At 34.5% G+C, this 12,836-nt stretch overlaps 1 long non-coding RNA gene and 1 pseudogene across 1 annotated transcript in view; both read left to right on the top strand.

Moving 5' to 3' along the window:
- Nucleotides 1–12,836, top strand: part of LOC134807013 (uncharacterized) — a 346,197-nt gene that overhangs the window by 225,984 nt on the left and 107,377 nt on the right. The gene's annotated exons all lie outside the window — the stretch shown is intronic.
- On the top strand, nt 4,195–5,166 carry LOC100614214 (eukaryotic translation initiation factor 3 subunit K-like; annotated as a pseudogene).

Genomic DNA, 12,836 nt, shown 5'->3' with positions numbered 1-12,836 from the left:
AATCAAAGAAGATCTAAGTAAGTGGAGAGACATGCTGTGTTCATGGGTCAGAAGACTATGAATAACCAAAATGTCAAGTCTACTCAAATAGACATACAGATTTAAGACAATTTCTACTAAAACCTCAGAAAGTTTTTTTAGATATAAATAGGATTTTTCTAAAGCATTTAGGGAAAGACATTAAAAAAAAACTTGAAAGTAAACAGTTTTGAAAAAAAATATAGTGGAAACAATCAATTTACATGAATTGAAGCCATATAGCTATAGTAGTCATCCTATGTGTTATTGGTGAAGAAATAGACCCATAGATTAATAAAATAGCATAGAGAACCCAGAAATAGTGCCACTTCAGTACAGCCAACTGATTTGGACAAAGGTAAAAAATCAATGCATTGGATGGAGGACAACATTTTCAACATATGGTGCTTTATTAATTGAATATCCTTAGCCATTCCCCCATCAAACCCTTACTTAAATCTCACATCTTATTAAAAATAATAAAAATATTGGGTAAAAAGATTTAAATTTAAATACAAACCTACAAAACTTTTAGGAAATAACATCAGAGAAAATCTTCAGGACCTAGATCTTGGTGAAGGGTTCTCAGACATGACACTTAAAGAACTATACATAAAAGAAAACCAATCTAAATTTCATTTCATCAAAATTGAAAATTTTTTTCTGCAAAAGTCCATATAAAGGGAATGCAAAAGAAAAAACAACATTGTTGTAGGTTTGGGGTTTGCAAACATTTTTTCCCATTCTTGTGATATCAACAACGAAAAAATACTTATTTCTAAAACATATAAAGAACTCTCAACGTTAACCAACCTTTTACATGGGTTTCTGAGTTCTCTATTCTCTTTTATACATACAGATCCATACATACAGAGAATTTTATAGCTGCTCCACAAAACAATCAATCATTTACTTATAGTGTTCAACATACACTTATCCCTTAAGGCTAAAATCACCTATGCCTTAGCAATTAAATTTACTCAAGGGGAGAAAAACTTGTTTACATACAAAAAGTAACACAAAACGTTTAGAATTGTTATTATTCATAATTTTTCAAAGTCCATGAAAATAACCCAAATGTCCATCATAACTGAATGGTTTTCATGCTGTGAATAGTTCTTGTGGATGAATTTCTAGCATGTATATTAAGGGAGAGAATACATTCTAATATATTCATATGGTAAATAATACAATAAAATAAACTGGGTGAAGCAAAATAAAACAGACACAAATAACTACACACCATATAATTTCATTTCTGTGACACTCTACAATTACAATGTTGTAGGGATGGAAATAAGGTTAGTGGTTTTTAGGGGCTGAGTGTAGAGAGTAGTGAATGGCAACTAATGTGTGTGGATGGTATTTTTTCATTGATTGAAACATTCTACATATTGATTATATGATTAAAGAACTGTATATGTTTGTCAAAATTCATCTAAACGTACTTCTAAAAATATTGAGTTGACTGTGTATAAACTAAACATCAATAAGAAAAATAGCCTCAAACTTATAATTCATCAATTATTTTGACTGTTTTTGAATTTCAATTGAGAGAAGTGTTTATATAATATCACCTTAAGGATATTCTGTACTTTGTTCTTCTACATAACACATATATTTTTGTATATCTATATTACAATTTTTAATCTTTCAATTTTTTTTTTGTTTTGCATTTTGATAATTTAAAGAAATATTTTAAAAACTTCAATAAAAGCATTTTTCAACTATTGTGGCTGCTTTCATTTCATAATTACCCTGTAGGACCAGGTGAAGCTTTCCTCTGAGATCACCCCATATCTAGCTTTCTCCATTTTTATGTCCTGCCATCTCTACTCCTTTGCTGCTGTTTCTTTCTTTGTTTCTTTCCTTCTTCTTTCTTTCTTTCCTTCTTTCTCTTTCTCTTTCTTTCTCTCTCTCTTTCTTTCTCTCTTTCTTTCTTTCTTTCTTTTTCTTTCTTTCTTTCTCTTTGACAGTGTCTCAATCTGTCACCAGGCTGGAGTACAGTGGTGCAATCACTGTAGCCTTGACCTTCCAACTCAATGGATCCTCCCACCTCAGCACCCGAGTGGCTGGGACTACAGGCATGTACCACCACACCTGGCTATATTTTTTCCTTTACTATTTTGTGTGTGTGTGTGTGTGTGTGTGTGTGTGTGTGTGGAGATGGGGTCTCATTCTGTCGTCCAGGCTGGCCTCAAACTTCTGGGCTCAAGCGATCCTCCCATCTCAGTCTCCCAAGGTGCTGGGATTACAGGTGTGAGCCACTGCCCCCAGCCCTTTACTGATTTTTTCATGGAAACACTTCCTTAACAAATCATTTCAAAGGAATATGACCTAAGATAGTTGGTACTGAAAATTATCTCAGCAGTGAATATTAAGAGTGGAATTATTTAATCAATATATTGATTTCATTTCATTTGGTTATATGCTCAAAAGATGAATTGCTGAATCATATAGTAGATCTTCTTTTAATTTTTCATGGAACTGTTGTATCATTTTCCATAAAGAAATCTATGATTTACATTCCTACCAGTGTGCATGGGTTACCGTTTCTCTATATCTTTGCCAACATTTGTCATATTTTTTCTTTCTGATTATAGCCATTCTAACAGATAAAAACAGGTAAAATATCAATATATCATTGTGGTTTTAGTTTGCATTTCTCTCATGAGTATTGATGTTGAGCATTTTTTCATATATATGTTAGGCATTTGTATTTCTTTTATTGAGAAAGGTCTACTCAGATCCTTTGTACATTCTGTAAACAGGTATACTTTTTTTTTTTGCTACTGAGTTGAGTATATTTTAGATGTTAGCTGCTTATCAGATGTAAAGTTTGCAAATATTTTTCCCATTCTTTAGGTTGGCTCTTCACTCTGTTCATTGTTTCCTTTAAGGTGCAAAAGATTTTGATTTTGATTATCCACTAACCAGATCACAATAGGAACCATATTTTTAAGGTTAAATAAAATGTCGAATATGTCAACATGCTGTACTACAAATGATAAAACTTTAAATATAATTGAGATTTGATGAAGTGGATAGAGGTTCACTGACATGTGATAGTTCTCGGAATTGAGAGGTATGAAGTATGAAAATTGTGAGATAGTCAAATTGAATGGTCCACGTTAGCACAACTGTGCTTTCAGGAAATTGATGAATTCAGCTAAGCCAATACCCAAATTAACTGTGATTGTCAGAAAACCAATATCTTCTTATCTCAGAGAGCAGACTGTGCTACCAGGAGATCAGTTTTATAAACTAATTATAAAAAAAAAGAACTTCTGAAAAAGCTAAATTCATAATTCACATCTTGGTAAAAATTGTTCTTCAAAGTTAGCATCCTACTAGGAAAGCTGTGTGACCCTGAGTTTGGGGCTGTATATATCTGTCAATGTGTTTGAAACAATGAAGCCCAGGTTTTCCTAACCTCAGTTGGCCTACAGAAGTGATGCTTCCAGTGTCTAGAGAATAGCACCTAATACAATGTGGATTTGTCCCCACCCAGATCTCATTTTGAATTTTAATTCCCATAATCCCCACATGTCATGGGAGGGACCTGGTGGGAGGTAATTGAATCATGACGCTGGTTACCCCCATGATGCTGTTCCAATGATAGTGAGTGAGTTCTCATGAGACCTGATGGTTTTATAAGGGGCTATTTCCTCACTTCACTCTGCGCTTCTCCTTGCTGCTGCCATGTGAAGAAGGATGTGTTTGCTTCCCCTTCCACCATGATTATAAACTTTCTGAGGCCTCCCTACCCCTGGGGCACTGTAAGTCAATTACACCCCTTTCCTTTATAAATTACCCAGTCTCAGGTATGTCTTTATTAGCAGCATGAGAACAGTAAATTTGTACTTGGTAGTGATGCACTGCTGTAAAGATACCCGACAATGTGGAAGCAATTTTGGAACTGGGTAACAAGCAGTGGTTGGAAAAGTTTAGAGGGCTCAGAAGAAGACTGGAAGATGTGGCAAAGTTTGGAACTTCATAGAGACTTCTTGAATGGCTTTAACCAAAATGTTGATAGTGATACAGACAATAAGGTCCAGGCTGAGGTGTTCTCAGAGGGAGATGAGAAACTTGTTGGGAACTGGAGTACAGGTCCTCCTGCCATGCAAAGAGACTGGAAGCATTTTGCCCCTGCCCTAGAGATCTGTGGAACTTTGAACTTGAGAGAGATGATTTAGGGTATGGTGGGGAAAAATTTCTAAACTGCATATCATTTAAGAGGAAACACAGCCTAAAAGTTTGAAAAGTATGCAGCCTGATGATGCAATAGAAAAGAAAACCCCACCCCTTCCCGTCCTGGAGGATGCAATCCACGTCCAGTGTCAGCCTTCAGCCCTGCTTGTGGAAGGTGACAGTAGTCATGGCCATATTTCAGCAAATGAGAGCCAACGGGGGCAAGTTGGTTAAGGACATCGACAGATACAATCCTGGCCAAGCTGGAACACTACATGGAGATGCAGGCCAAGGAGAATGCCTATGATCTAGAAGACAACCTGGCTGTCCCGAAGCTGTACCAGTTCAACCTAGCATTTTTTCAGACCACAATCACTGCCCAGATCCTGCTGAAGGCTCTCAACACCTGCCACACACCAACTTCACCCTGTCCACGTGCATGATCCACCAGCACAACAAGAAGAGCAGGCAATCCAACAGATTTTGCACCTCAGGGACTTGCTGGAGACCTGCCACTTACAGGCCTTCTGGCAAGGAAAACATGGTCCTGTTGGAAGGTATAACCGGCTTTGAAGACTCTGTCTGAAAGTTTATCTGCCATGTCGTGGGTATCACTTACCAGCACATGGAATGCTGGCTGCTTGGTAAAATGATTGGTGATCTGTTAGCCAGCCAGCTAAAGGTGTAGATGAGCAAATATGGCTGGAGCACTAACGAGTCAGGGCCGATCTTCATCTGTAACCAGGAAGAGAGCATTAAACCCTAGAATATTGTAGAGAAGATCGACTTTGACAGTGTGTCCAGCATCATCGCCTCCTCCCAGTAACTGCAGGTGTTTAATAAAGATGTGTTGACTTAAGCAAAAAAAAAAAAAAAGACAGAAAAGAAAACCCCATTTTCTGGGGAGAAATTCTAGCTTACTGCAGAAATTTGCATATGTAATGACAATAGGGAAAATGTCTCCAGAACATGTCAAAGACCTTCATGGCAGCCCCTCTCATCATGGGCCGAGAGGCCTAAGAGGGAAAATACAGAGATTTTTCCATTTCCCAATTCACAAATTTCAGTGATTTCTGCTGGACTGTGCAAATTGAAGAAAGACATCAAGCCTCATTATAGATTATCCCTACATCAAAAAAAAAAAAAAGATTAAATCACAAAAAGTAATTAAAATATCTCTTTAAAAGCCCTGTGATATCCTTAAATTTGGAGAAACTCAGGCTTCAACTCAAAGAGGAGATGGAAATAAATATACTTGGAGGCTCTTCCTCCACTGTGGGTCAACTTCATGGCAAGCAGCTGTCTTGGAAAGACACTTTATGTGCACAGTTCTAGCAAGTGGGTATATCAGCCAAGCCAGCTTCCACCTGGCTTGTTAGGGCCTCTTCCTTCCCTTTGATGTGACTGGCTCTGCCTGAGAGGCCAGGCACATTCACACTGTGTACCTGGCTTTCAGCAAGGACAAACAGTCAGATGAATATAGAAATGTGATCTCAGTCCTAGTTGCTTCTGCAAACACCCAGAAGTGATTGTAAAGAAGCTCCAGCTTTGGCTGGGCACGGTGGCTCACACTTGTAATTCCAACACATTGGGAGGCCGAGGTGGGCGGACCACCTGAGGTCAGGAGTTCAAGACCAGCCTGGCCAACATGGAGAAACCCCGTCTCTACTTAAAATACAAAAAAAAATTATCCAGGTTGGTGGCAGGCCCTGTAATCCCTGCAACTCAGCAGGCTGAGGTAGGAGAATCGCTTGAACCTGGAAGGTGATGAGTGGCGATGAAAGGCACCACTGCACTCGAGCCTGAGTGACAGAGTGAAACTCTGTCTGCAAAAAAAAGAAAAAAAAAAGACAAATAATACAATAAATAAAAAGAAAAGAAAAGAAGCTCCAGTTCTATCTTCACAGGCTTTCTGTCTATAAAGGCATCTATCTATCTACCTATTCATCTATCTATCTACCTATCAATTATCTTTCTATCTGAACCGCATGTATAAGTGCTATTACAGTTATAGTTACAGGTAATTAAATAACTAGTTATCCCTGGCATTACTTTGGTTGTGGCTATATTATAGTTCATTTTATAATATATGATGAAACCTAAAAAGACTCCAATAACATAAATATAACACATCTTCATCACAATTCTTTTAAAAATCTCGTTGAAATTACATTAAAGATATAAACAAACAAATGAAATAACAGTTGTCAAATGAAAAGAAAGAAAACACCATCAATAGATCAATTATTTGGGACACTCCTAAAAAACAGGTATTATAATACAATTCCAGGAAAGCTAGAATTGAGTTACCATAATTCAAGTTGCTGAAAAGGTAACGGCAGCTTTTTTTTCTTTTTCTTTTTCTGCAGTGGAACTCATGCAAATTTCCATGTTTGGTTATTTAAAAACTACAAAAACAAACAGATGTGGATTTTAAGCACTTAAGATAATTATCATTATCAAAAAATGAATTATTTCCTAATGAACATATGGCCAGTCTTGTTTGAGTCCCTCCTCTTCCCAATGAATACACAGCAGTTGTCAAAAGTGATGTGACACATAATGAAAGCATAAACAACTGTTTCCCTAAGAAAGTGAACACTCTGCCCAGTAGTGATGTTTCCAAAGGTAGAAACAGAGAAGAGCCTGTAGTGACTTAAACTTGCTCAGTTGGAGACACTGGAGTAAAGATAAAGCAGTTCCAACACAGAATAAAGAGGCAGTCTGCTCTCCTGATCTTAAGATCTTTAACTTACACAGACTCCAAAAATCTGTTCTTTTATTTAACAGAAGAGGTAGTTGAGTCGAAGACTTTATAGTACTGCAGAGAAAACTCATCTTTCTACCTATGTGCTCCTGAACAAGGGCTGTAAAATGGAGTCAAATGGAGAAATTTTTAAATCACCAATGCCTGGCGATTGTGATTTACCCTGCTGAGGGTGTGTATTGGGCATTGCTACATTTTAATGTCTCAAGTAAGCCTAGTATACAGACACATTTGAAAAATGCTGGCCTACCATTAATGTACTCAGTAGGATCCTTTCAGCAAGGAGTAATAGAAAACTCAAACAATAAGATATATTGTTTCAAATAAGATGTTCCTAAATACAGCAGGGTTTGGTTAATTTAGTATCTCAGCGATGTTTTCAAGGACCCAACTACTGCCTGCTTTTGGCCCCTGCCATCCTCTGTATGGTCATCTCCCTCCTTTATGGTCAAAAAAGAGTAGGAGCTACATTCTTATACACTGACGCCAAAGAAAGAACATGGTTCGTTCATCTGAGTTCACTTCTAAAAGTGATAAAACTATTCCAAAAGCTAGAACTCAGTCACTTGTCTACTTCTGAGCTTACCGCTAAGAAGAGAAACAAACTCATTATACTTACCCTGTAACAAATAGTATTTACTCAAGGCGTTTAGGACAAACACAGGCACAAGAACAGATGTTCATGTATAGCAACCTGATTTGAAACTCCTACTCACTTTCGTGATTAAAAAAAAAGAAGTTTACAATTTCTTTCCCACATTGTTAACTTTCTTTTGGTAAGTCACATTTGAGTTTTTTACAAGCATTATGTATAGCTTTAAAAAGAGTTTATTTTTCCCACATCTACAAGTTTCGTTTGTGAACAAACATAATTGATTCTTGTTATATATAATATAGATATCTTATATATATTTATATATTATATATCTTATATATTTTTATATAATATATATATCTATTACATATATATATCTTATATATAATATATATTTTATATATAATATATAATCTTATCATATATATATATATATATATATATATATATATAACTTCAGTACTATTTTGCTTTTACCACATAAGAAATGGTGTAGTCATTCAATGTGCTGGGAGCAACTATCATGCTTTGGAGAGAAAACAGCAAAATTATCTGGCACAAATACTGCTTAGTTAAAAGTGGTTAAGAATGATTCTACTCCACATATATATCTATACATAAATGTGATATCCATCTATCCATCTATCTAAAATTAGGATAATGTGTGTGTATCTGTGTGAGGCAGAGAGAGAGATACTGTCTGTGTGTCCAGATTTCACTTGTCTTTAAGTTGCTGTGTAGAGAAAGGTTGGTTTGTTTATTTAAGCTTAGACTGGTAATGTTTTTACTTCTGTTCAAATTTTTCCTCATTGATAGTATTTATCCTTTTAATCAGAACCACATTTTTAAAATAGAACCAAGGGACTCTTTTGGAAAAAATAATTTTTTCATGAATTCTTGTTTCCTCAAAAAGTAATTCTCAACTGTGGATGTTTAATACTTTCAGAATGTACCATTACTGTTGTCTAGTGGCTGGGTTGCCATTAAAAGAACATGAGTTGCAATAATATAAATGCCCAAAGTACTATTGCCATCTGCTATGTTCTTAAAATTACTGTATCTTATAAAATAACTCAATGTCTATATGTTGTTTCCATAATAGAATGCCCATTTTTTGAAATAATGATTAGAAGGATGTAAGCTATGAAAATGTGTTAGCTACTGTTGATAGAATCTCCCCACTCCCAATATTACCACTGCAGAAACATTATCTAAAAGCCTACAAGTTTTACTTGTCCTTTGGGAGCAGAAGCTCTTAAGTGACTTTATTTAAAGAGAAGTATATCAGATAGATGTGGCAGTAATGTAAGACAAGTAGACAGAACTATGTCCTCAGATTAAACAGGGTTTAGAAGTATCAAGCAGGTACTCAGACACACTGATCCAAATAGAACAAGGGGCTTATGTCTTCATTTTTGAAGGGCCTTCGTTTAAAACAACTTGATGTGGTTAAGAGTATGAGTTATTTTTGGTGTTATTAAACTACCTTACTGAGATTAGCAAACGCATGATGAAGATTATTATAACATGAGAGTTTATTAGTTATTGAAGATCCTAGGCATTTTTGTGTTTCATGATTCATATGACACCAATGTCCCTGACATTTCTCAGTTTTTTTGCCCCTAGCCTCTCCCTTTCTGTATTTGCCTTTTTCAGCTCCCTGAAAAAAATCATCTTGTTAGGTTCAAGAAAAAGGTTAGGCATAAGGGTTTTTCTAAAAGAGGAAGTAACAATTTCACATCTATCTTTCTTAATTGATGTCCTAATTCTAATACTCATCTTTTGTGATTCCCTATACAAAAGGAAAATATGGTCATCCTCTTGGAAGTATAAAAATAAATCCTGTGATTAAATAGTTGAAATCACTGCTTTATTTTTTCCTCAAGTTGTATATTTTTTCTTGTTTTATTGGTATAACGTGCATGTGTTTATCAGAAATTAATGTGTTGTATATTATAGGATTTCCTTATTGCTATTTGATGTTTTTTAGTACAAGACATGAATACATTGTCATTAACAGATAAGGGCAGGACTGTAACAAAGAAAAATGTGTCAGCAAACATAAATACAAAATCTCAACCCTCTTCTTTCTCCTGTTCGGCATTTTCTATGCATTTACATGCATATCATATTTTAACATATCTGTAGCTTCTGTTTTAAGTATATATTTTCATAGAGAACATATAGGTCTAATTTTTTCCAGTTTGTGAATTGTGGTAAAATGTGCATATCATAGAATTGAGCATTTTAAAGTGTACAATTCAGTGGCATTAAGTATATTCACATTATTTTGCAGTTATCATCACCATCCATCTCCAGAAGATTTTTACTTTCCCAAACTGAAATTCTGTGCCATTAAACAAATACTCCCCATCATTCCCTCCCCCTGGCCCTAGCAAGTACTATTCTACTTTTTGTATCTATAAATTTTAGTACACTAGGTACTTCATATGATGAAAATTATACAACATTTGTCTGAGTCTGACATATTCCCTTAGCTTAAAATCTTCAATCTTCATCCATATTGTAGCATGTGTCAGAATTTAACTCCATTTTAAGGCTGAATAATATCCCATTGTATGAATATACCACATTTTGTTTATCCATTTATGCACTGATGGACATTTGAGTTGTTTCCTCCTTTTGGGTATTATAAATAATGCTGCTATGAACATGGGTATACAAATATTTGTTTGAGTCCTTGTTTTTAACTCATTTGGGTATAGATACCCAGAAATGGAGTCCCTGTATCATATGGTAATTCTATGTTTAATTTTTAAAGAACCAACGTACTATTTTCCATAGCAGATGCACCATTTTACAGTTTCACCAGCAAGGCACAATAGGTTCAATTTTTCCACATCCTCACCGATTTGTTATTTTTTTGTTTTTGTTTTTGTTTTCTTATAATATCTGCCTGATGGATATGAAGTGGTATCCAACTGTGGTTTTGATTTGCATTTCTCTAATGATAGGAGATGAGTATCTTTTCATGTATTTATTGGCCATGCATATAATTTATTTAGAGGAATATCTATTCAAGTCCTTGCCCATTTTTTAATTCAGTTTTTTGTGTCAATCCAATAAACTAAGAAAGGTTCTCTAAAAGAAAGAGATATTTATTTGGGAATAGAGCATTTCAATGAGAATACACATGCCATAGTAAACTATGTGCATATTCAGCAAGGTAAAGAAAGACGAAAGTTTTTAAAGGAAAAAATAAGAAGGATTTTATAGTTGTTTTTAAATAATGATACCCAACTACAGAGATCAGTAACAGCTTAACACTAGTCTAACGTTGGGCAGACAGTGCTGGGCAGTTGTTTTTGCAGAAGTATATTGCATATAAGCTTGTGATGGCCTTTGTGCAAGGTTGTGTGTTTTGTGGAGTCTTTTTTTTAGTCATAGAAGTGTGAGAACCCTCTTTTCATGGACTTCTCTCTGTTTATCAGGGTTTTCATAACATTGATGACTCTATTTTGATTCTGACAACTTTTACATTTGTTTGTTGTTGTTGTTGATGATGATGATTTGTAAGAGTTCTTTATATGTCCTGGATATTAATCCCTAATCGGATATATGATTTATAAATGTTTTCTCCCATTATGTGTGCTGTTTGCTCACTCTGTTGATGGTGTCCTTTAATAGACAAACATTCTCAATTTTGATGAAGTCCGATTTATATATTTTTTGTTGTTGTCTATGTTTAGTGTCATATCAAAGAAATCATTGCCAAATCCAATGTCATGAAGCTTTCCCCATGTTTTCTTCTATGAGTTTTATAGTTGTAGCTTTCATGTTATATTTTTAATACCTTTTGAGTAAATTATTATACATGATGCAAGGTGAGTTCAACTATATTCTTTTGCGTATCAATACCCGTTTTTCCCAGCACTATTTGTTGAAAAGACTTTCACCTATGAATGTTCTTGGTATGGTCTAACTGTTTTTGTAAATAGCTTACAAGAATTCCATTTTTGCACATACCAGAATATTTTAACTACCCCTTCTCGATATATATATTACTTGATGACAGGTAATAATGCTTATTACAAATAATGCTGCCATTGTCATACATATTTATATCTTTGCTTTCATACGTGCAAATGTATTTATGAGACAGACTTTAATATTCTTAGTGTACATGAATTTTAAGTTACAAAATATGACAGCTAACTAATTTGTATATATTTTTAGCAATTATCACATCCATTAACAGTGTATTGTGGTAACCGCAATTTTTTGCACCAACCTAAATAGCTTAACTAAGCATACCCATATAGACAATATCATTTCTCTTCCCACAGTTGTTTGTCAGATGAGATATATGGGCAATTGTAATGAAATGCAAAATTTATTTATTAAGTAGGGAAGAAGTACTCTTTTTCCTACACCTTGATATGACTCAGGAAACAGACAGCCTTATTTGCTGTGGGCTACTATTTTGAAAACCTGAAAAGAGCCATGTTAAAAGAGGCAAGCAAACAGAAATGGGAGAATGCTAAGAAAATCTTAGAGAACTAGGATGGAACCTGTTTAAATGTTCATTAAACCTTCCCTACTAGACCATTTCAGTGTATTAGTCAATATATTTTATGGCTTTTTAACCTATTTTGCATTGCTTTTTATGCCAAAAAAATTCAGATTTCCCTATCATAAACTTGATTTCTATTTCCTTAGTTTGAATTCAAGCATTTTTTCATAAATTTATCCATTTTTTATTCTGTTATTCCTGTTTATTTACCTCTTGCATTTGTTCGTAATTTCCAATTATTCACTACATATCAAGTGATACTAATACGCATCAAATATGAGGCAACTGTTTTCTATCAGACAGATGCTTATCTTGAATATCTTTATGATTACTCTTGTCATAAGGAAATGCATAATTCTTTAAAATATATTGAATATTAAGTTCAAATATATTAATCATTTCTTAATCCTCCTATGTTTCTATAATTTCATAAAATTGCTAAAATGAATATTTCTTTAAACCAATTAAAGAATATTTATATATATACAATTTATTTGGCTTCTTTGTTAACTAATTTATTTATATTTGATAACATTTACAATGCCAACATAATTTACTGTGAGATAGAGTGTGGAATACGGTTTCATAGCAAAGAGTATGCATCTAGACAGCCTATGTCAAAACTCTGGTTCTACAAGCTTACTAGGTATTTGTGATTTTGAAAAGTATTAATTCCTCTGCTACTTAGTTTTCTGTTTTATAAGATTAAAATATTAGTAGTACCTATGTAG

This window comes from Pan troglodytes, chromosome 3, assembly GCF_028858775.2.
Source record: "Pan troglodytes isolate AG18354 chromosome 3, NHGRI_mPanTro3-v2.0_pri, whole genome shotgun sequence".
NCBI lineage: Eukaryota > Metazoa > Chordata > Mammalia > Primates > Hominidae > Pan > Pan troglodytes.
Note: the sequence above shows the minus strand (reverse complement) of the source record. Positions and strands in the feature narration are given on the sequence as shown.